Here is a 26,712-nt window from a genome sequence, read left to right as displayed (position 1 = left end):
ATTCCGAAACATTCTTTGAAATCTTGGAATAGGGGGGAAGTACCACAAAACCTTGGCAGGAATTCCTTCATTTATCATATTTTTTTTCCCAACTTCCACCTTGACATCCCGCAAGTAGGGCAATTAGTTAAATCCTCATACTCCTTCCGATATAAGATACAATCATTAGGACAAGCGTGAATTTTTACATAATCCATCCCTAATGCAGATAAGCTTTTCTTTGCATCATACAGAGATAAAGGCAATTTATTGTCATCTGGAAGTATTTCTCCTAACAAACTGAGTAGGTCAGTGAAACTTTTATCACTCCAACTATATTTGGCCTTCAAGTTGAATAATTTCACAATTGCAGATAACCTTGTAAATTTAGTGCATCCCGGATATAAAGGTGTCTCGGCATCTTCAAGAAGCTTATTGAATTGGGTTGGATTCTCAGCATAACTATCATATGCATCATGAACCATATTTATTGGTTCCTCACGAACATATTCATTTGGCCCTACTTGGTCACTTTCATTTTGTGAAATCCCTATCGTAGATCTTTCGCCGTGCCATATCCATGTATGATATGTCATATCTATACCGTTACAATACAGATGTGCCCTGATAGTTTGTATATTTTTCTTCTTTAGATTGCCACATTTTGCACATGGGCAAGATATTCCCATATTCGGATCATTAGTGTTTTCCATTGCAAATTGCAAGAAAGACTCAACTCCATTCTCATATTCACGTGATAGTCTATCCTTTGACATCCAATCTTTATCCATTCTTTATAACTAATCAATCAACAATGAGCTAATACCTAAAAATATTAACACAAACAATAGTGTGAAACTATAACAAAATATTTAAACAATTAATCAAAATTGTATTTCTACCTGAAAATTTTTGACCATACAGGTTTCTCATCAAAATGCAATCCCAATAGCAAATTTCTCACTTGGGGAGATAACCTAGTTATCTATATTATCCATATGTACATGTTTGTTAGAGTCTACGTATAGGTAGTTAGGTACTTTTGCCTTGGTATAAATTGTAGAGTCATATAATATTGGAGCATTCACCAAAACATATTCTCTATTGAAACATGTTAACCTTTAGTTGAAAAATGAAACCATTCCAGGAAAATGCTTGAATTATAACTTATAATAAGCAACTTTGTTTCTTTAGCACTTGAGAATCTGCAACTTCCTCAAAGGGACATCAACATAAGCAACTCAATGCAATAGTGCATGATGTATTAAATCATACTTAAGCCATTAAGCTCTTAGAAGGCAAGTGACATAAATATAACAATAGTAGTTGATATAAATTCAACAAACTGAGTAGGCACAAGTCACTGCCCAGAATTAAGATGAGATAATGCAGAACACAAGTTTTAGATACAATAAAAATGAGAGATATTCTCTGCGCATTAAGGGTACACAATAAAAATAATAGTAGAATAACACTAGAGATTGATTAATTTCAAGCTGCACATTATACCTGACGACAAAGAAAGGCTGGAATGTGAATAATATCTGCAACTTGGCCAACAGCTTCACACTGAATTTGAGAAAAAAGGATAGCATGTTATATGCTTCATGCTATTTTTAAGGATTAATACCTACTGCCAAAGTCTATAGCTAAACGTTTAAAAATTCCAGATTAAATCATGAGAAAATACAATCAGGGGAGGGGGAAAATTGATGCAGTATGAATCCGGCAAAATGGCTAGTTCGGAAAATAATCAAAAATAAACAAAATCTTATTCTAGAGGGATGGAAGAAATTTTACCTTTCTTTCTTCCGTTCCTCCTACTCTCGAATCTGCTCTGCGAGGAAGGAACTAAGATCGAAGGGTTCAGAGGAGTTGAGGAGCCGTGAGAAGATTAGGAAGGGTAAGCTGACTTTGATTGAGGAGATGGGGAAATGCGAGATTAGGGATCTCGACTTGGAGGAGTTGGGCCGGCGTGAGGAGTTTGGGTCGAGATTAGGGTTCAGAGGAGATCACGCGGCAAGGAGAGGAGAAGGCGCTCGTGGAGAGGAGAAGGCGCTCGTGGAGAGGAGTGGAGAGGAGAAGGCGCTCGTGGAGAGGAGAAGGAGAGGAGAAGGCACTCGTGGAGAGGAGAAGGAGAGGAGAAGGCACTCGTGGAGAGGAGTGGAGAGGAGAACTCGTGGAGAGGAGTGGTGAGGAGAAGGCGCGCGCGCGTTGAGGGTTTAGAGTTTAGCAAAGCGAGGGCTGCGAATTTATTTTAAGTGAGTATAGGGGAAACATACACAACACTTTAAAAAACGTTTTTTAAAAAAATGTTGTCTTTGACCATAAACAACAACACTAAAGACAACACTTCATTAAAAACCGTTGTCTTTAGTAAAAAGTAAATACCATAGACAACGCTTTTCACTAAAAGCGTTGTAAAACAAAGAACGACAACGTTTTTATTAAAAAGCGTTGTCTATTGGGTGTTGTTGAATGCAAAAATTCTTGTAGTGCAACGAGGATCGCATGTTGTCAAAGGAAAGCCCTAACTATGGTTAGGCATGAGGAAAATTCAAGTGGGTCAAGGAGAACCACACTTGATGATCGAAATTTCAATGGAAAGTTGACAAAATCCAAATGGGTTAAAAGGTTGACTGGATTCTTGGTGAAGTCCTAATAGATCATGGTTGACCGAGGTTAGGCAAGGGAACCCTAGACTTAATTGACTGAGTTAGGGTTGAAGCAATCGATTGGAACAAGTGTTAATTGATCAAGTGATCTATTAGGAGATTGTTGTAAGTAAACAGAATGTGGCCCAATCGATTAGCTGATCGATTGGGATGTGCCAATCAATCAGGTGATCAATTGGGTGCATTCTCTTAATGACAACTAGTTATTTCCTAATGATCAGTTGATTGATTAGGAGTAGAAAATCATGACAAATAGAAAGCTTTAGGATCGATCAGCTGATCGATTGAGCTACGCCAATCGATTAGGTGATCGATAGGGTACGTTTTTGTTGCAAAGCACAATAGCTTCCTTGTGAGAGCATAATCGATTGGGTGATCAATCAAGAGGAGCTTAATCGATCAGGCGATCGATCAAGAGGAGCTTAATCGATCAGGCGATCGATCAAGAGGAGCTTAATCGATCAGGTGATCGATTGGGAGGTGAAGAAAAGAGCAGTTGCGAGGTTTAGACAGCTAGATGCCTTCAGATTTGACATGACAATCGATTGGGGATAAGGTCAATCAATTGGAGGCCCTAATCTATGGGATATAAAGGCAACGACGAAGATACAAACGCAATACTTCTTCTCCATTCTTCACTGCTAATTCTTAGACGATTTAGTGTTGGGACTTTCGAGCCGCAAAAATCGCTTTTTGCTTTGCGGAAACCCCGAAGTCCCATGCCACCGGATTCGTGCGAAGATTAAAAGAACAAAAATTTTGTGTACATGTTTTCTAACCTAGATCTTCACTAGATCTACATGTTAAGGAGTTTATACCTTTTATGTGAAGCCCTTCGCTTATCCCGCTCGTCCAACGTTCACCGGATCTCAAGGGTGTCAAGTTGACACCCCTCTATGTGTATCCACACGAACAAAAAGGTGGAGAAGAAACCTTAGAGTGTGCTAGCACTCATGGAGGTTTCGGCCAAGGAGGAGGAGAGGGAGAAAGATGAAAGGAGGAAGAAGATGGAGTTACACAAGCACGCCAAATGCACACTTAAGTGGCCGACCACTTAATGGAGGAGTTTTTATCTCCATGGTATACCAAGGGTCACAACTCTTGGTCTCTCTCCTGAGGTGGCACACACTCATGTAACCTTTGATGATGTGGCATATCATCATTGGCCGGCCCTATGCCAAGTCACAATGACATGGCACTTGGTCAAGTCATGGTTAAGTCAAACTTGACTCTTCATCTTCCCTCTCAAGTCAAGTCAAACATGACTTAAATTCTCCCATGGTTGATCAAATCCAACCTTTGATTTAAGTCAATTTAATTTAGTGAATCTCTATCCATTAAATTAAATTGATTCAATGAGTCATAATATAAATTAGACCCATTGGACACATGAATCAAATTGAGTCCAACTCAATTAGTCTAGTTTGGATTACTCTTAATCCAATTTGGTTCATCACAGAACCTAATCCTCTAGGTACATCAAATGAACCTAATCTCCATCTAATTCCCTTTGTGTGTGGTCCTATAGGTTCTTGTAATGTTGGCAATGCTCCTAAACCCATTTAGAAGCATAAGTAATGAGCGGTATCTAGCAACACATCATTACTACCCAAGTTACAAGAATGTTGAGATCTAAAATCACCTTGTGACTACTAATTGTGACTCTTCACAATATATGATAATGTCCTTCTATCCTTGACATCTAGATTGATCAATTTGAGACATACACGGTGTCATCCTCTGATCAATCTAAATCTTGAACTTCAAGTAGACTCACTATAATCAAATGAGCTCAATATCTCATATTGACTCATTTGGGCATGACTATGCACTTAGTGGTCTCACTCTATCAAGAATAACGATGTCACTCCCGTTATATAGGAGGGATATATCTCATCTACATCACTCACATCCCTCCGCATAATTTGTTACATACCTAGAAATCGCCTTTATAGTCCACCCAGTTACGGGTGACGTTTGACGAAGCCAAAGTATGCAACTCCTTATGTAGGGAACCATGGTGACTTCAGGTCCAATGACTAATAGTCATACTAGTAGCCACATGAGAAAGTATATGACATTTATATAACGATCCATGATACTTTCTCATGACGGGTCATTCAGTATACATTCTCCAATGCATACCCATGTGTGAACTTAATATCTCTACATCCATGACTTGTGAGATCAAGTCATCGAGTTGACCTACATGCTAGTCTCGTCGCATTAACATTGTCCCTTAATGTTAATACTTGACTAGGAATGATTAAGAGTAGTGTTCTCTATATCATCTCACTATCGATTCAACCAATCGATTGATATAGATAAGAACCTTCTACTCAAGGATGTTATTATACTTAGTTATTTGGCACCAATACAAGTAATTATAATAACCAAAACAAATACCTTTATATATATAGGAATATGATACAATGAGTCCATACAACAATCATCATATGATTGGCTCTAGGGCTCTAACTAACAATCTCCCACTAGCACTAGTACCAATCAGTGTAGGCTCTAAGGCCCAATGACGTAGTGTGACCATCATGCTTTCTCTGTGCCAAAGCCTTGGTCAAGGGATCTGCGATGTTAGCCTCTGTAGGTAATCTGCAAATCTTCACATCTCCTCTATCGATGATCTCTCGAATGAGAAGGAAGCGCCGTAGTATGTGTTTGTTCCGCTGGTGTGAGCAAGGTTCCTTAGTCTGCGCAATTGCTCCATTGTTGTCACAATAGAGCACAATAGGATCAGCTATGCTAGGAATCACCCCTAGCTCAGTAATGAACTTGCGGATCTAAACTGCCTCCTTTGCTGCTTCTGATGCAACAATATACTCGGCCTCTATTGTAGAATCAGCGACTGTGTCCTGTTTCAAACTCTTCCAGCTCACAACACCACCATTTATGCAAAACACGAACCCAGACTGCGATCGATAATCATCCTGGTCAGTTTGGAAGTTGGCATCACTGTAACCCTTTACAGCTAGCTCCTCATCGTCTCCATATATCAAGTAATATTCTTTAGTTTTTCTTAAGTACTTTAGAATATTCTTTACTGTTATCCAATGACTTTCACCTGGATCTGACTGGTATCTGGTCGTCATGATCAAAGCATACGAAACATCAGGACGAGTACATAGCATTACATACATGAGAGATCCTATGGCTGAGGCATAAGGGATTGTATCCATGCGGTCTCTCTCCTCTCTAGAAGAGGGACTTTGAGTCTTCGAAAAACTCACACCATGTGACATCGGCAGAAATCCCTTCTTGGAGTTCTGCATGGCAAACCGTAGTAATACCTTGTCAATATATGTACTCTGACTTAGGCCAAGCAATCTCTTAGATCTATCTCTATAGATTTGTATTCATAGAATACGAGCTGCTTCACCTAAGTCCTTCATTGAGAAATAATTCCCGTACCATGTCTTTACATACTACAGTAAAGGGATGTCGTTCCCAATGAGTAGTATGTCATCCACATACAATACAAGGAAGACAACTGTGTTCCCTACAACCTTCTTGTAGACACAGGGTTCATCTTCATTCTTGATGAAACCAAACTTTTTGATCGCATCATCAAATCGAAGATTCCAGCTCTGAGAAGCTTGCTTTAGTCCATAAATGGACTTATGCAGCTTGCATACTCTACCAGTATGTTGTGGATCTACAAAACCCTTAGGTTGTGTCATGTACACATCCTTGAGCAAGTTTCCATTCAGAAACGTGGTTTTGACATCCATCTGCCAGATCTCATAATCGTGGTATGCTGTAATAGCAAGCATGATCGGAATGGACTTAAACATCGCTACTGGAGAAAAAGTTTCATCATAGTCAATACCATGAATTTGTTTGAAACCTTTAGCTACCAGACGACCCTTATATATCAGTCCATCCATGTCAGTCTTTCTCTTAAAGACCCACTTGCACCCAATGGGTTTTATCCCTTCAGGTGGATCAACCAAAGTCCATACTTGGTTGGTGTACATGGATTCCATTTCGAATCTCATGGCCTCTAGTCATTTCTCAGAATCTGGTCTTATCACAGCTTCCTGATAGGAGGTAGGCTCATTCTCAATGAGCATAGCGTTATCATGGTCAGACAAGAGAAATGAGTATCTCTCAGGCTGACGATGTACCCTATCAGACCTGCGAAGAGGTATGTCTACTTGTGTAACACCCATAGGATCTCTAATAATTTCATATGAATTTTATCATGATTAGAATAGACCTTATGTGAATTTTCTCAAAAATAAGAGAAAATAGAATTAAAAAGAGGCATGTCCAAGGTTTGAACCTTTGACCTCTTGTTAGATGCATGTGTGTGATAACCAGTAGCCCACCAGGGGTGTGCTATTAGGAAAAGAAGGGAGATTGAAGTTAAAGTGAAGGCCCTTTCACTTAGAAGGAGACTTAGAAGGAAGAGTTTGAGTTGCCATCTTCCTCCCTAATGAAAAAGATGAATTTACTTTCTTCCTTCATTGAGCATAAAGAAGAGAAAGAAAGGGAAAAATCCATTTTTTTTCTTCTTCCTTCCTTCTCCTTTCTCCCTCCACCGAAATCTAAGCTCTATCCTTCATTGTGCCGAACTCCAGCCAAGAAATTCTCCCTAGGAAAAAGCTTCACAAGCAAGGGTATTTTCATTAGTAAACCAAGCAAAAAGGATGTAAGTATTCCCTCACCTGCAGTACAAGTTGCTCTGGTATGTTTTAGGTTTTAAAAGTTGTTTGAAAATCTAGAGATTTACCTTGAAGTTTCGGCCAAGTTTGGATACAAGGTCCAGGGCAAAGTTTGAAATGAAAACATGCTTGTTTATGATCCTTCATGATATATGATCTCTTATGTGTTGTTAGTTAAAGTTTTATGCTTCATGTGGTAGTAAAAGTTTAGGAACCTTGCCTTGAAGTTTCGGCCAAGTTTAGATACAAGGTTTAGGGCAAAGTTTTGAAATGAAAACATGCTTGTTTATACTCCTTCATAATATATGATCTCTTATATGTTGTTAGTTAAAGTTTTATGCTTCATGTGGTATTAAAAGTTTAGGAACCCTACCTTGAAGTTTCGGCCAAGTTTAGATACAAGGTCTAGGAAAAAGTTTTGAAATGAAAACATGCTTATTTATGCTCCTTCATGATATATGATCTCTTATATGTTGTTAGTTAAAGTTTTATGCTTCATGTGATATCTAAAGTTTAGGAACCCTACCTTGAAGTTTCGGCCAAGTTTAGATACAAGGTGTAGAGCAAAGTTTTGAAATGAAAACATGCTTGTTTATGCTCCTCCATAATATATGATCTCTTATGTGTTGTTAGTTAAAGTTTTATGCTTCATGTTGCTTAGAAATTTCATGCTATACTTTAGGGTTTCAGCCAAGGAAAGATAAGAGGATTAGAGATAATTTAAGACCTCAACTATGCTTGTTTATTTGTCCTCATGATTGTAGACCATGATATGATGTTAGTATAAATTTTTCATGCTTCTAATTGCTTAGAAATTCCATGCCATTCTCTTAGGGTTTCGGCCAAAGAATGATAAAGGGGTTAGAGACAATTTAAGACCTCAACTATGCTTGTTTATTAGTTCTCATGATATGTAGACCATTATATGTTGTGAGTTTAAGTTTTTATGCTTTTTGTGTTATTAGAAGTTTGAGAACCTTACCCTTAAGGTTCGACCAAGATTAATGAAAGGTTTAGGGAAAAGTTTTAAAACCTAACTATGCTTGTTATGTTTCCTCTGATGTATGATTTTTGATATATGGTTAGTTTAAGTTTTCATGCTTCATGTTGGGTTAAAAAAAAAAACCTAGAACCCTACCTCTAGGTCTCAACTAGGTGGTGATTTAAGTTTTGTAGGAAGATCAAAACCCTAGCCATGCATGATAATGACTTTCTATGATAGAATAGGAATTTATGTCACCATGCTATTTGATATGTATGCCCATGCCATCATGTTACGATTCCTATGATATGTTATTATGTTATGTGCACTTTATGCCATCATGTATGATTCCTATGATATGCTATAAGCACTTTATGCCATCATGTTATGACTTCTGTGATATGCCACATGTTATGTGCACATTATGCCACCATGATATGATTCTTATGATATGCTTTATGTTATGGGCACCCATTGCCATCATGTTATGTTTGTGCAAGGCTTATGTATGAGAAAAAAGGCCTAAGAGATGCTTCCCTTAAGTTGGGGTTAAGAGCACTCTTCATGATAGCCTAAGAGATGCTTCCCTTAAGTTGGGACTAAGAGCACTCTTCATATTATGACAAGAGATATGATATGCTATGTTATGACAAGAAACATGTATGCTATTTTACTTTGTATGAATTGTACCAAGGGTGGGCTCCTAAGCGCCCCTAGGTCGATGGTCTATGAAACGGGCTTAGTAAAAGAGATGAGCTCCTAAGTTGCCCCTAGGTCGATGGTTTATGAAACGGGCCTAGTTCCTAGTAGGTTCAAGATTTACTATCTTGGATCTACTTAGGATGCGCGCATTCATGTATGTATGTGGTACAAAGCCGGGCCCTCATGATGAGATTATGTTTAAGTATTTATATGATATATATGTTTTCAAAGGACATCTTGCATATACTCATTTCATGATACATGTTTTCAAAGGATATCTTGCATATGTTTATTCATGCTAAATGGTTTTTTATGTTTTAGTAAGATGTTTCTTTTTTAAAAAAAATATGTCTATGATGCTTAGATGATCATGCTACTCCTTATGTATGAGTTTCTCACATGCTATGTTATGATTTACTTACATGACTTATCTAGATGTTGATTAAATGAACATGTCACCACTTTATGTTAAGATGCGTGACTTATGTTTTGTGAGTAGGAAAGAGTCTTACTAAGCCTATGTGCTTATAGTTTTATGTTTTCCTTGTACTGCAGAAAAGGGTAAGGAATGGCTACATTAAGAGGAGCAGTAGGAAGGGCAAAAGATGTGTGTGGAAGTGGCATGGTGGAAAGAAGATCTATTTTATATTTCAAGACTTATTTATTCTCTAAGTTTTGCTTATGAACTATTTTCCTACTAGATACTTTTGGATGGTTTATACTTGAGGTGAACTTATGTTTCATGTTTTATGCTTTAGTAATATGGTCATGTTGCAAGTAGAAAATATTGAATCAAGTTATATTCACTAGCATGTTGACACGTTTACTATGTTACATGAGGTAATAGCTCACATGTCATGTTTTATTAGTATGCTTTTATGATAGCATGATCAGTATTTAGTCTTTCTTATGTATGCATGTACTTCCGCTGCCATGATTTTCATATGTATGTATGATTCAAGTAAGTAACCCCGTCCTTCCCTTAGGGTAGTAGAGGGGCGGGCGTTACAACTTGAACTGGTTGTTGTTCCTCAACTCCTTGTGGAACAATCTCATTATCCACAACACTTTGTGGTTCCAGTTCAACATCCATCAAGGCTTCAGTACTATGGTCTATATTCTGAACTTCTTCAAGATTGAACGTACTCCCACTAGTTTTTCTAAAAACAAAGTTCCTTTCTAGAAAACCCCAGTCTTAGCCACAACTACTTTGTGTTGAATAGGAATGTAGAAGTAATATCCCTTCATTTCCTTGAGATATCCATTAAAATAGCACTTATTAGATTTGGGTCCCAGTTTGTCCGAGACTTGACGTCGAACGTAAGCCTCACAACCCCAAATCCTCATAAAAGACACCTGGGCATCTCTCCCAGTCCATATCCTATATGGTGTCTTTATCACAACCTTGGATGGAACACGGTTGAGTATGAAGTTTGCTGTGTCCAGAGCATAGCCCCAAAGAGAGGTAGGAAGATCTGTGTGACTCATCATAGACCATACCATATCTAATAGGGTATGATTCCTCCTTTCGGATACACCATTCCACTGTGGTGTTTCAGGAGGAGTGAGTTGGGATAGAATCCCACACTCAGCTAGATAGTCACGAAACTCATGGCTAAGGTATTCACCACCTCGATCTGATCGAAGTATCTTAATACTTTTGCCAAGTTGCTTTTGTACTTCATTCTTGAATTCTTTGAACTTTTCAAAGGATTCTGACTTATGTGTCATCAGATACACATAACCATATCTACTGAAATCATCAGTAAATGTAATGAAGTACTTATAACCACTTCTGGCAGTGACATTGAAAGAGCCACATACATCACTATGTATAAGTCCTAACAAGTCAGTTGCTCTTTTGCTGTGTCCACTAAAGGAAGTCTTTGTCATCTTGCACAATAGGCATGACTCGCATGTCTCATATGATTCAAAATCAAATGAGTCCAGCAAACCATCTTTATGGAGCTAGGATAAGCGTTTGTCATTTATATGACCTAAGTGACAGTGCAAGAGATAGGTTTGGTTCATTTCATTTGATTTGAACATTTTGGTATTTATGTTATAGATGAGGTTTTCTATGTCTAGAATATAGAGTCCATTCATCAGAGGTGCACTACAATAAAACATATCGTTTAAATAGATGGAACAGCATTTGTTCTTTATGATAAACGAAAAGCCTTTCTTGTCCAAACAAGAAACTGAAATAATGTTCTTGTTGGTTGCTACTCGGAAAGCCTAGAGGTTCCACTGTACAAAAATTTTGTACAAAGGTCTGAACCTTTTCCTAGCTACCATGTGTTCTTTTAAATTAAATTTTTGGATCGCCTGCGGAACTTAACACGTTTGATCCAAAACTTAATCTATTTGTTCTTTTAGGTTTTGACTTGGATCTCCTGCGGAACTTAACACGTTCGATCCAAATCACCTAAGTTATTAATTCTATTAAATATTAATTTCCATAATTGGTTCCCAGTACTGACGTGGCGAGGCACATGGCCTTCTTGGATATGGGAGCAACCACCACCGACTAGACAAAACCTTTTATAGAAAGATAATATTTAATTTCCTAAAATAACTTTAGGTTAACCAAAAGGAACAATCAAATCACAAGGAAAAGAAGAAAACATAAGAACACTACATCGAAAATAAATTCGAAATACTAGAATCGTAAGCCTCTTGTATTTGGTATTATTTCCAAAAATAACTAGTATGATGCGGAAAGGAAAAATACTAGTTATACCTTTTAGAAAGACCTCTTGATCTTCTACCGTATTCCTCTTCTAACCTCGGACGTTGTGTGGGCAACGATCTTCCGAGATGAGAACCACCAAGCACCTTCTTCTTCCTTCTAGGTTTCGGCCACCAAAATTCTCCAAGAGAAGTAGAGGTCCGGCCACCACCACCAAGCTCCAAGGGATGCAAGAAATAAAACCTCCTTTCTCTCTTTCTTCTCCTAGCTAGAACCGGCCACCATCAAGAGCTCCAAGAGGGATTGCCGCCGGCCACAAGAAGAAGAGAAGAGGAAGAAGCTAGGGCCGGCCACCAAGGAGGAAAAGAGAGGAAGAATAGAATAGAGTTGTTCACCCATGAAGGCACCTCTACCCCTTCTTTTATAATCCTTGGTCTTGGCAAATAAGGAAAATTTAATAAAAACTTCCTTAATTCTTTTGCCATTAAAAAGGAAAATATATTTAATTAAAACAATTTTCTCTTTTAAATTTCCAATGGCCGGCCACTCTTCTCCCCAAAACAAGGAAAGTTTAAATTAATTAAAACTTTCTAAATTGTCTCAGAAATTTATAAAAAATTTCTAACAATTTTTATCCCTTCATGATTGGTTTATAAAAAGGAAATTTAATAAATTAAAATCTTTCTTTTAAACATGTGGATAAAAAGAAAGTTATCTCTATAAATTAAAATCTCTTTTAATCTACAAATAAGGAAAGATATCAAATCTTTTCTTGATCTTTTGTAGAGACTTATAAAAGAGAATATTTAATTTAAACTCTCTTTTAAATCATGAACATGATTAAAAAGGAAAGTTTTCTTAAAATTTAAAATCCTCCTTTAATCAACAAATAAGGAAAGATTTCAAATTTTAAACTTTCTTTTAAACATGTAGATGATTTACAAATAAAGAAAGTTTTACCAAAATTAAAACCATCCTTTTAAACTACAAATAAGGAAAAAGTTAATCTCTTTTCTTAATCTTTTGTAGAAAGCTATAAAAGGAAATTTTAAATTTTAAACTCTCTTTAAAATCATGATATCCACATAAGAAATAATTTCAATAAAATCCTTTTAAATATTCTAGTGGCCGACCACCTAAGCTTAGGACCCATGCTTTGGCCACCTACATGCCTCATCCACTTGGACTTGGCGGCCCTAGCTTGGGTTCCAAGCTAGCTTGGCCGACCCATTGATGGGTAAGAAGGTGGGTATGCGGTGGGTATAAATCTCTATATACTAGAGGCTACGATAGGGACCGAGAGGAGGAATTGGTTTTGGTCTCCCGATGAAATTAAGCATCCCGTGTTCGCCCCGAACACACAACTTAATTTCATCAATAATAATTCATTCCACTAAAGAACTATTATTGAACTACCGCACCAATCCCAAATTACATTTTGGGCTCCTTATTATGAGTGTGTTAGTCTCCCTGTGTTTAAGATAACAAATGTCCACTAATTAAGTAAGTTACTGACAACTCACTTAATTAATATCTAGCTCCAAGAGTAGTACCACTCAACTTCATCGTCATGTCGGACTAAGTCCACCTGCAGGGTTTAACATGACAATCCTTATGAGCTCCTCTTGGGGACATTCTCAACCTAGATCACTAGGACACAGTTTCCTTCTATAATCAACAACACACACTATAAGTGATATCATTTCCCAACTTATCGGGCTTATTGATTTATCGAACTAAATCTCACCCATTGATAAATTAAAGAAATAAATATCAAATATATGTGCTTGTTATTATATTAGGATTAAGAGCACACACTTCCATAATAACTGAGGTCTTTGTTTCTTTATAAAGTCAGTATAAAAGAAACGACCTCTAATGGTCTTACTCAATACACTCTAAGTGTACTAGTGTAATTATATAGTTAAGATAAACTAATACCTAATTACACTACGACCTTCCAATGGTTTGTTCCTTTCCATTATGGTCGTGAGCTACTGTTTATAATTTATAAGGTACTGATAACATGATCTTCTGTGTGTGACACCACACACCATGTTATCTACAATATAAATTAATTGAACAACTACATTTATCATAAATGTAGACATTTGACCAATGTGATTCTTATTTCTAGATAAATGTTTATACCAAAAGCTAGGCTTTTAGTATACACTCTAACAATCTCCCACTTATACTAAAAGACTAAGCTGTCATACCTGCTGCCATACATCTGATTCCCAACCCTTCAACTTGCCCATCAAAAGCTTTTGCCTTAAGGACCTTAGTGAAAGGATCTATAGGTCATCACCTGATGCAATCTGGGCGGCAACAACTTCTCCTCCTTTATACTATTTCTCGTATTGGGTGGTACTTGCGCTCTATTGTGTTTACTTGCCTTATAGACTTATGGTTTCTTTGAGTTTTCTACTGTACCAACATTATTACAATAAATTGTAATAATCTTTGGACAAACCAGAAATCATATCTAAGTCTATCTTGAGGTTATTGAGTCATTCAGCTTTTATGGCTGCCTCAGAGGCTTGCCATATACTAAACTTCTATGGTGGAGTCCAGAAAAACACCTATGCTTATCACTCTTCCATAGTTATGACTTTACCTCCTAAAGTAAACACAAAACCCCAAGGTTGACTTATTATTGTCCCTATCCGATTGGAAATCAAAATCCATGTAACCCACAAGGACCAAATTAATCGCTTGTAAGCTAGCATATAATCTCTAGTACCTCTAGGTACTTCAATATATGCTTTATCGCACCCACCGCCTTGTCTAGAGTTACTTTGATATCTGCTAACTATGCCCTTGGCAAAACAGATTTCTGATCTCGTGCATAGCATACATTAGGCTTCTGTCAGCCGAAGCATAAAGAACTGCCTTTATTTCCTTTATCTCCTTTGATATCTACAGAGACATCTTTAGATAAAGTTACTCTATCCTGAAAAGGTAAGAAACCTTTTTTTTTTGGAGTTTTGTATGCTTAAAACGAGCAAGGATTTTTTCGATGTATGAAGCTTGGGATAAGTAAAATATTCTTTTCTTGTGATCCCTTATTACTTTGATCTCAAGAATATATACATTCTCTCAAGTTCTTCATATCGAATTGTTTGGACAACCATACCCTTACTACTGACAACACTTTGATATTGTTTCCAACTACCAAAAATGTTATCTATGTATAGTACAAAAAATACCACCACGTTTCCATCACGCCTTTTGTATACACAAGACTTATCCGGTTACTAAATAAATCCATAGGTCTGGATTACTTTGATAAACCGGATGTTCCAAGACCTTGAAGCTTTGCCTCAGTCCATAGACTGATTGAGCTTACACAAGATGCTCTTAGCCCTCTGCAATGAACCCTTCTGGTTGCTTTATATGGATGCTTTCTTCAAGACTTCCATTAAGGAATGCTGTCTTGACATCCACTTGCCAAATAGATAAAAGAATCCAGATAGATGGCTACCAGTGAAAAAAGTTTCCTTTTTCATCAAGCCTTGCTTTGAAGATTTCTACCTTCCTATCTATCCTTCTTTTCCTATTATAGACCTTTTACACCCAAAGGCTTTTACACCACTTGGTGGTTTTACAAGCTTCCAGATTTTATTAGAATACATATATTCTAATTCTATTATTCATTACTCTTTGCCAAGATGCTGCATATTTATCTTGGAGTGCATCGTCATATGTCCGGAGATCAGGTTCATGTCCTTCAGGGATCGAGTCCAAAAACTCTCCCAAAACATGAATCTTTTAAGGTTGCTTAACAACCCTCCCACTACGACAAGACATTTTCTGCAATTGTGTATCATTTGTGATACGTGTTGCAGTTTTTCTTGTGGTATCTCATCTTGTACAGTTGGTACTAGATTAGACATGTCTTTTATTATTTCCTTAAGAACAAATTTACTTATGAGCACGTGGTTCATTATATAGTCCTTTTCTAAAAAACAGTCATTGATGTTAACAATGACCTTCTGATTTTTAGACTATAAACCTACTTTTGTTTATCTAGGATAACTTACAAACAAGTGAACTCCTATCCAACTTATCATTATCTCTCATATGTGCTGGATTACCCGAATCTGAATATGCTTCAAAATAGGCTTACGCCTATTCAGCAACTCTATATGAGTAGAGAGTTATGACGTTGGAAGGTACTACGTTCACTTCCGTTTCCAGAGCATATCCTTAAAACAAATTTGGTAATTTTCTGAATAACTCATCATCTATCTAATTATTCCATAAGAGTCCTATACCTTCTTTCTACTACACCATTCTGTTGGGGTGTACCAGATGCAGTTAGTTGGGATTGAAATCCAACTTCTGATAAGTGACTCCTAAATTCTCCCAAGAGGTACTTGTCACTACGATCTTACCATAGTGACTTTTACTTTAACATTTCTCCGCATCAGCCTTATACTCTTTGAACTAATCAAAGTACTTAGTCTTGCGGCACATTAAGTAAATTTATTTGTATCTTGAATAGTTGTCTATAAAATAGACAAAATATTCAATACTACCTCTTGTCTGGATAGTCATAGGATCACACAAATCAGAATGAACCAATTTCAACATATCTTTGACTCCATACTCCTTAAAAGCTTCTTGGTTATTTTCTTTCTAAGTAAGACTCGCAGGTTGGAAAGATTTCCACTACCAATGAACCCAAAAGTTCATCAGCTACCAATGAATCCTACTCAAGTATAACCTAGCTTTTAGATGCCAAAGATATAATTGGTTCTTTTCTGAAGGTTGCTTTCTCTTAAAATTAGAAGATGTGTTACTAATTTCCATTTGTTGCATCGTGGGAGTTATTGGATTATAAATTGTCAACCATCATACCAGAATAGATAACTTCCCTATTTTTCTTGATAACAACTTTGTTATCAAAATAGACACAATATCTATAATAGTTTAGAAACTGAAATCAGGTTCTTTCTAAAATTGGTACGTAAAGACAATTACTTAAAATCCATATTTTATTCTTATCAAAGGATAAACATCTCCCACTGCAACAGCTACCACTTTTACAGTAGTGCCCATGTGGACGGTGATTTACCTTTCATTTAGTTGTCGGGTTTTCTGGAACCCTGCAATGAATTGCAGACATGATTAATGACATCTTGTATCTACACTCCAGGTTCTGGTAGATAACACCACTAGACATGTTTCAACTAATGAATTAAATACACCTAAATTGTTCTTAGTTCTAAGAAGACAGTCTACCTTAATGTCCAAGTCCTATTTCCAATCATTACAATTGGGACTACTAAGTCTTTTTCTATAGTATGACTACTAGGGATTGACAAACATCCTAAGAATCACAAAAATATTTGGTCAAGATCAACTCCTTAAAATCTCCATGAATTTTGTATATACAAAATCGAAGAGGAGATTTTATTCATTAATTTTATTATCTCGTCAACTTTACTTTATGACGAATAAAATTAATAGTTGATCTGTCTTTGATCAAATATTTGGTCAAAACTCTTTGAATTTAAAATAACATTGATTCCTCAAACAATATTATTTAAATTCACCAATACCTCAAACACCGTGAATTTTGCATGCCACGTTAGTGTGGACGTATACAAAATTTAAACATTTGCAAGAAGAGGGTTTTACCCATTAATTATCTTGTCAATAAATCTTTATGACAAATAAAATTACCTCAAACACCGTGAATTTTGTATGCCACGTTAGTGTGGACGTATACAAAATCAAACATTTGTAAGAGGAGTTTTTAATTTTATTATCTTGTCAACCTATTTATTTGACAAATTAATAGTTGGTTTTCTTCGGTCACACAAATAATAGCAGTGACTCCGATGGGGAGGATACTATTAGACGTGCCTAAGTGTATACCATTACTTGACACTAAGTCCATTAATAAGATTATGCCCCTTCCGTTGGGGAAGATCACACGCTCTTAATTAACTTCCTATAGTCATCCAAAATTGGAAGTCTGTTCTAGTGATCCACAAACAAGCTCATCCGTTATGGAGGAAGGCACTCAGAGCCAACGCGCAAGCTTGTTTGCATCACTTACAAACTAGTAATGGAGACCATGGGATTTATTTAAAAATCCCTCTCCCACTTAGTTATTTATAAACGAGGAATTTTTAACTATACTAGTCTATGTATACTAACATGCACACACAGTACAATATAAAAGCAATAAATAGAAAATCTAATTTTCAACTATTATGGCTTTTATCTATTGTTGTCCTCCGTGTGTCACCAACCCTAGCTGCTGCCATCTTTGGCCACTGCCATCTTTGGCCACTGCCACCGGGTCTAGTTGTCGCATCCATCTTGCTCCTTGTACCGCTGCGCCTCTGGTCCTCAAAAAGTTCCACGCCTTGCAAGATTCGATTCGCGACATATATAGAATTTTTACATTTTTTGATCCTATATTCCTCGAAGGAATGTACATGTATCTAGATCAAAAAATAAAATCCTAATAAAACTAAATACAGCTCCTGCTGTATTTTATAATACAATCATGCACACACAATAAAATGCCCTTGACATGTCCAAGGGTCCAATCACACACATAATAACTATAAGCCATAATAGTTGGATCCTGCATCCACAAAGTTAGCACATCCTACTATTATCCTGCCTAAATTATGTATGACATGTGCATAATTAAACTAATACCAAATACACAGAGGCAAATCCCTAGCTCTGATACCAATTGTTGGTTGCTACTCGGAAAGCCTAGAGGTTCCACTGTACAAAAATTTTGTACAAAGGTCTGAACCTTTTCCTAGCTACCATGTGTTCTTTTAAATTAAATTTTGGATCGCCTGCGGAACTTAACACGTTTGATCCAAAACTTAATCTATTTGTTCTTTTAGGTTTTGACTTGGATCTCCTGCGGAACTTAACACGTTCGATCCAAATCACCTAAGTTATTAATTCCATTAAATATTAATTTCCATAATTGGTTCCCAGTACTGACGTGGCGAGGCACATGGCCTTCTTGGATATGGGAGCAACCACCACCGACTAGACAAAACCTTTTATAGAAAGATAATATTTAATTTCCTAAAATAACTTTAGGTTAACCAAAGGAACAATCAAATCACAAGGAAAAGAAGAAAACATAAGAACACTACATCGAAAATAAATTCGAAATACTAGAATCGTAAGCCTCTTGTATTTGGTATTATTTCCAAAAATAACTAGTATGATGCGGAAAGGAAAAATACTAGTTATACCTTTTAGAAAGACCTCTTGATCTTCTACCGTATTCCTCTTCTAACCTCGGACGTTGTGTGGGCAACGATCTTCCGAGATGAGAACCACCAAGCACCTTCTTCTTCCTTCTAGGTTTCGGCCACCAAAATTCTCCAAGAGAAGTAGAGGTCCGGCCACCACCACCAAGCTCCAAGGGATGCAAGAAATAAAACCTCCTTTCTCTCTTTCTTCTCCTAGCTAGAACCGGCCACCATCAAGAGCTCCAAGAGGGATTGCCGCCGGCCACAAGAAGAAGAGAAGAGGAAGAAGCTAGGGCCGGTCACCAAGGAGGAAAAGAGAGGAAGAATAGAATAGAGTTGTTCACCCATGAAGGCACCTCTACCCCTTCTTTTATAATCCTTGGTCTTGGCAAATAAGGAAAATTTAATAAAAACTTCCTTAATTCTTTTGCCATTAAAAAGGAAAATTTATTTAATTAAAACAATTTTCTCTTTTAAATTTCCAATGGCCGGCCACTCTTCTCCCCAAAACAAGGAAAGTTTAAATTAATTAAAACTTCCTAAATTGTCTCAGAAATTTATAAAAAATTTCTAACAATTTTTATCCCTTCATGATTGGTTTATAAAAAGGAAATTTAATAAATTAAAATCTTTCTTTTAAACATGTGGATAAAAAGAAAGTTATCTCTATAAATTAAAATCTCTTTTAATCTACAAATAAGGAAAGATATCAAATCTTTTCTTGATCTTTTGTAGAGACTTATAAAAGAGAATATTTAATTTAAACTCTCTTTTAAATCATGAACATGATTAAAAAGGAAAGTTTTCTTAAAATTTAAAATCCTCCTTTAATCAACAAATAAGGAAAGATTTCAAATTTTAAACTTTCTTTTAAACATGTAGATGATTTACAAATAAAGAAAGTTTTTACCAAAAATTAAAACCATCCTTTTAAACTACAAATAAGGAAAAAGATTAATCTCTTTTCTTAATCTTTTGTAGAAAGCTATAAAAGGAAATTTTAAATTTTTAAACTCTCTTTTAAAATCATGATATCCACATAAGAAATAATTTCAATAAAAATCCTTTTTAAATATTCTAGTGGCCGACCACCTAAGCTTGGGACCCATGCTTTGGCCGGCCACCTACATGCCTCATCCACTTGGACTTGACCGGCCCTAGCTTGGGTTCCAAGCTAGCTTGGCCGACCCCATTGGATGGGTAAGAAGGTGGGTATGCGGTGGGTATAAATCTCTATATACTAGAGGCTACGATAGGGACCGAGAGGAGGAATTGGTTTTGGTCTCCCGATGAAATTAAGCATCCCATGTTCGCCCCGAACACACAACTTAATTTCATCAATAATAATTCATTCCACTAAAGAACTATTATTGAACTACCGCACCAATCCCAAATTACATTTTTGGGCTCCTTATTATGAGTGTGTTAGTCTCCCTGTGTTTAAGATAACAAATGTCCACTAATTAAGTAAGTTACTGACAACTCACTTAATTAATATCTAGCTCCAAGAGTAGTACCACTCAACTTCATCGTCATGTCGGACTAAGTCCACCTGCAGGGTTTAACATGACAATCCTTATGAGCTCCTCTTGGGGACATTCTCAACCTAGATCACTAGGACACAGTTTCCTTCTATAATCAACAACACACACTATAAGTGATATCATTTCCCAACTTATCGGGCTTATTGATTCATCGAACTAAATCTCACCCATTGATAAATTAAAGAAATAAATATCAAATATATGTGCTTGTTATTATATTAGGATTAAGAGCACACACTTTCATAATAACTGAGGTCTTTGTTTCTTTATAAAGTCAGTATAAAAGAAACGACCTCTAATGGTCCTACTCAATACACTCTAAGTGTACTAGTGTAATTATATAGTTAAGATAAACTAATACCTAATTACACTACGACCTTCCAATGGTTTGTTCCTTTCCATTATGGTCGTGAGCTACTGTTTATAATTTATAAGGTACTGATAACATGATCTTCTGTGTGTGACACCACACACCATGTTATCTACAATATAAATTAATTGAACAACTACATTTATCATAAATGTTGACATTTGACCAATGTGATTCTTATTTCTAGATAAATGTTTATACCAAAAGCTAGGCTTTTAGTATACACTCTAACAGTTCTTAGTAAGAGCAGGCGCATAACAACATTCATCTAATTATAGTACAAGCTCAGAGGGCAGAGATAGATAGTAAGTCCCTACAACAACAGCAGCAACCCATGCTCCATTGCCTACTCGTAGGTCTATCTCGCCCTTCGTCAATGCCCTGCTATTTCTCAGCGCCTGTACATTAGTACAAATGTGAGAAGTACATCCGGTATCTAATACCCACGATGAAGAAATAGAGAGATTGACTTCTATAACATATATACCTGAAGTAGAAGTCTCACTTCTCTTCTTCTTAAGATCTTCCAGGTAGACTTTGCAATTCCTCTTCCAGTGCCCTGTCTGACCACAGTGGAAGCAGGTAGCATCCTTGGCAACCCCTCCTTTGGGTTTCAGTGCCTTGCCTTTGCCCTTGGCTTGGGACTTTCCCTTACCTTTAGGCTTGCCCTTGCCCTTATGTTTTTGTACCATCAATATGGAGTTGGACTTAACCTTCTTAAGGTTGAGCTCAGCAGTTCTTAACATGCTTAGCAGCTCGGACAGGGGTTTATCAATTTTGTTCATGTTGTAATTTAGAACAAATTGATTGTAACTATTCGGCAAGGATTGCAAGATCAAGTCAGTGGCCAGCTCTTGGCCAAGGGGAAATCCCAACCTCTGTAGGTTTTCTATGTACCCAATCATCTTGAATACATATGGACCTACGGGAGTCCCGTCTTGCATCATGCACTGAAATAGTGCCTTAGAGATCTCGAATCTCTCGTGCCTAGCTTGTCCTTGATATAGTTGACGAAGATGTTCAACCATATCATAAGCACCCATCAACTCGTGTTGCTTCTGAAGCTCAGAGTTCATGGTCGCGAGCATGAGATAGGACATATCTAATGCGTCATCTTGATGCTTCTTATAAGCATCACGGTCAGCTCGAGTGGCAGTGGCAGGAGGTACCTCGGGAATGGGCGTCTCAAGGACGTACAGTTTCCTTTCCTGAGTGAGAACAATTCTCAGGTTCCTATACCAGTCCAGGAAATTAGCTCCATTGAGTTTGTCCTTATCAAGGACAGAACGTAGGGAGAAGGTGTTCGTGTTTGACGACATAGCAATCTAGAACAGAAAATACAAAAAATAAATATCATATTCCTCTAATCATTTAATTAGGCCTTTAACTAAATGATGCTCCCACTGAATTATAGAACTTTTGTAGAATGAAGTCATGGATGTGGTCAAACCACACCTACTAGATTCTAACCAACTAGCTATAATTCTTGCGGGACAAGATCCACATCATACTACGCCTTGAGTTAGCTTTGGCTAAATCGCCCAAGACTTAGTATGATCGGTAGGTAGCTAATTACCAATTACATCTCTATGCAACTCTTGTTTCTAGAATCAAGATCCACATGTATATTAAAACTTGAGTTAGCTTTGGCTAAATCGCCCAAGAGTTAATATAAATGTGATTTTGACCTATCTACCAACCATTGGAAAATGCCTATAGTTAAACCCGATTTAATTGAGTTTAACTAGTTTTACTCAATCTAATTGAGTTTGTACTCACCCAGGTGTTGATAGGCGGGACCAAGATTGTCCCTTCGCACCCTACCAAGATAATATGCATTGCTCTGCTTTGGTAGATTCAACAACAACATGTGATCGAGGTAGTGATGGGTATCATGGCATGGTAGGCATTTTGAGTTGACGCAATTAAGATCTAATCTAATCGTTGATGTGTATCATATACGTGATTTAGATCTAATCTAATCGTGGTGCATCATATACGCGATTTAGATCTAATCTAATCGTTGAGGTACTAATTAATTACTCTACTCTAGCATGCATCACATACACACACACACACACAAGTAATTAATTAAATTGTGATTAGTCATGGCTCTATTATGATCTTCTCAAGCCAATAAGAAGATCAGATGGTCAACCTAAGGTCAACAGCTTCTCCAGGCTCCTCCCTTTGACCAGTAAGTGTTGATCACACCCTCCTCGTAACTCCTCCTCGAATGTACCTTCCACTGCTCCAATTTTGTACATTAAAAATTTGAAACTCGAGTTACATTCGAGTCTAAACTATTTTACAACAATAAATAAAATAGAAAGGCATGACGCGCAGGTCGCATATCACATATATAACATGCACAATCACACAAAAATAGCGCGCAGACCATATTATGAATTACAACACATGCAACCAATCCAATTGGGGTTTTTGGGCTATGACCATCACAAATCATACATAATTCTAAATTATGTATTTTATATAATTTTTTGTGATTTTATTACTGTTTTTACGATTTTATGAGTCACAACTTCCTGGCGGACCCGTTTAGCGGTTTTCGGGTGCGATCGCGGGACAATGCCCCTTGCGGGGTTAGGGGCAGCACCCCTTCTCGTGAAATGAGACTCACGAGTGTCTCATGATGATCTTACAGCACCCTAAGCCACTGTCCCAAAACATTTTGGACGAGACCTTGCCGTTTCAGAAGGTGTTTCTCAGTAGTCGAAGCCTACAAGTGATCAAACACTTGATGCTTCGCTTTTACGAGAAAAATACCCATAAAATACATAAAAACAGTAAATATACAGAAACTTACAGATCTGTAGCTTTTCATAAAACCAAAATAAAACACGTGTCAGTTGGTCATCACATTGCTTAACAGCTGGGTACCAATCATTCCACCAGTTGTCCTTTCCTCTGCACTTATTGCACTCTTGTAACTTTAATGAGTGGATGATGCGTAGTTGTTGGAGTGCATTGATTGCTTGCACTGCAGCTCTTTGTTCAAGTTGATGCAAATCTTTAGAGATTTGGTCGAATCTGTTGAGTAGGACTGGCTGATTATGGCGTTTACTTGATTCTCGTTGGTATTGTTCAGCGAGGCTGAGAGGGCCTTCAGGGCCTTGATCAACATCTCCTGGGCCTCCTGATTGGGTCGCCTCTCGAGCTCCTTGAGTGCTTGTGGAACCAGGGCTAGCCTGCCCAGGTCTTGTTCCGGCCATTCTGAAAAAGTTAACACTGATATTAGTCGAGAGAGAGAATCAGCTACCTGATTATTTTTTCCATCGATGTGTTCAAATTTGACTATAGGTCCTGCTCCAGTAATATAATCAGTGAAAGAAAGACATCTGACTCGTGATGGTTTGTGATTTGCTGTCTTCCCAAAGAAGCTGATTATAGCTTGACAATCTGTCCTTATAAGAAGTTCAGCTTTATCAAGAAAGTAAACCTTCAGAGACTCCATTGTATTTAATACAGCGTGAATTTCAACATCTATAGTTGATTTGGGAGGATTAAACTTCCCACTTGCATATGCACAAATTTTCCCTGAGGATATAGAGTCAAATTTATTTCGTTTCCACTTACATATACCTCCCCATCCATCCATGCAACCGCCAACTTCTAAAATAATATAGCATTCAGGGGGGGGGGTATTTCTAGGTCTGGAAGTTGTTGAACCTTATCCTTAATCTGTTTTATCAAGTTCCAATCCTGTTCATTTAACTTCTTTTCTCCCTTGGGTGAAGTTTTGGCATATAAAGGTCCAAGCAATTTTCCAAGATTAGGAATATAATTTCTGGCATAATTTAAAAGGTCTAACCATGATCTCATACCTTTTGTAGTTTTGAGTTCACTGTCTTTGAAATCAGCGATTTTTGAGATAACATGTGGTTGTAATTTGATTCTGCAATTGCCAATAATTGCGCCTAGGAATTCAATCTCAGTTACTGCAACCTTCATCTTGGTAGGACTTAGTACGAGTCCATTTAATTGACAAATATTGAGCATCTGCTGGAGATGCTGCTCATGGCTCTTCTCATCTGGAGAGAAAACTAAGATGTCATCAATATAAACAGCAATAAAATCTTCTGTCCCTTTGAAACAGAGATCCATCTTTCGTTGAAATATTGCTGGGGCATTTTTCAAACCAAATGGCATAACTAGCTATTCATACAATCCATCAGGTACCCAAAATGCGGTCCATTCTATAGAGTTAGGGTGCATAGCTACTTGATGGAACCCGCTCTTTAGATCAAATTTGGAAAAGATACAACTATTGCTTACCTTCTTTAAGATGGTATTAATACCAGGAAGGCTATACTGGTCTTTATGAGTTATATCATTGAGACGTTTATAATTAAACACCAGTCTTTCTTTGCCTTTCTTTTCTTTTCCAGTATCAGGATCAATAGTAGTACCTGAGTTGACAATAATAGCAGTTGTTCTATGTCGGCTTTTGCTGGGACGGATGATACCCAGGTCCAGTAAGGACTTAATATGTTTAGAAAATGCCTCCTTCTGGATTGGAGTAAGATGTTTGAGAGGCTTATCTTCAATTATAAATTCTGGATTTTTGATATCCAGATGACAAAGAATTTTGTTTTTCTGTGAGTGTTGGAGAGGATTTTCTCCAATAATTCCTTGCTTCTTCAACTGCTGTAATAAAGGATCAAACCTTTGTTTAAGTGATGGGCTAATTTGCTCCGCTGAATATATCACCATCTCCTTAATTTGTATATATTCATCTTCATCTAGATCCAATTCTCCGATTGCTGCATTCACAAATGGTAAAGTATTTATAGTTGTTAAATTTTTGTAAAAAGTTACCATATTACCTTCAATGCGGAGTCCCCCATGCATTGCTCGGATAAAATTGCATCCAATAATGAGTTGAATATTATCACCAAGAACCATTGGAAAACTATAGGTATAGGGAATTCTGAAAATATTGTCTCCAATAATCATTCGCCCATTTTTTAACTTCATGTTAGCGGATTGTTGAGAGTTGATACCGCTAAAATTTACCACATACGTATTTTGCTCCAGAGCACTTTTGGGAACAGATCTTTGGTCTACACAACATGTTGTTGCGCCGGTATCCAGAATTGCTTTTAACTTAAACTTAGGAATACCTGGTATATCCATTTCCACAGTTAAATTGTATAGCATATTTTTTACTAACCGTGGGCTTGATGTAGAAGGTTTTGATACCGTTGCAATTGTTTCCTCAATAAACATATTTGCAGCTTCTTCTTCAAGTTCTTGAAAGTCTTTTTGTAAATCTTGTTCCAGCTGCAAGGCTTCCCATTGTGATTTGTAATATGTAACTTCTTCCTTTAACCTTCGAATCTCTTTCACACCAGATGATATAATTTCTCTGCTCCTGTATTAAGTTCATAGGATAAAATGGAGTTGCAGGTGCAGGAGTTACAGGTACCCCTTTGTTAAAGTAATAGGGCCCACATAGATTGCATAATGTAAGGTAGCACTTTGGACAGTGTATCCTAGCCCTTTGAATAGTTAATCTTTTGCAACAGGTACAAGTAGTTAATTGTGGAGCAAGAATTTTTTCATTGTGCTTCCATTGATGCAGACAGTTTGACTGTGCATCCGTCAATTTAATCTGTTGCCTGTATCCTCCATCTTCCAAACCTAACATGTATAGTGAATTTATTTGCAAGGTTTGAACAGAGTGTTGTACCTCGAGAATATCATCTTCTCCTTCAGAAATACTGTAAATAGCGTCACTTTGAGCTTCTCCTTCTTGCACCGATAAGATATCATAATCATCAGGAATTTCTAATTGCTCAAAAATTGCTACCCT

The sequence above is a fragment of the Zingiber officinale genome, chromosome 7A (assembly GCF_018446385.1).
Source record: "Zingiber officinale cultivar Zhangliang chromosome 7A, Zo_v1.1, whole genome shotgun sequence".
Taxonomy (NCBI): Eukaryota; Viridiplantae; Streptophyta; class Magnoliopsida; order Zingiberales; family Zingiberaceae; genus Zingiber; species Zingiber officinale.
The sequence above is the reverse complement of the archived record's forward strand: the minus strand, read 5'-3'. Positions refer to the sequence as shown.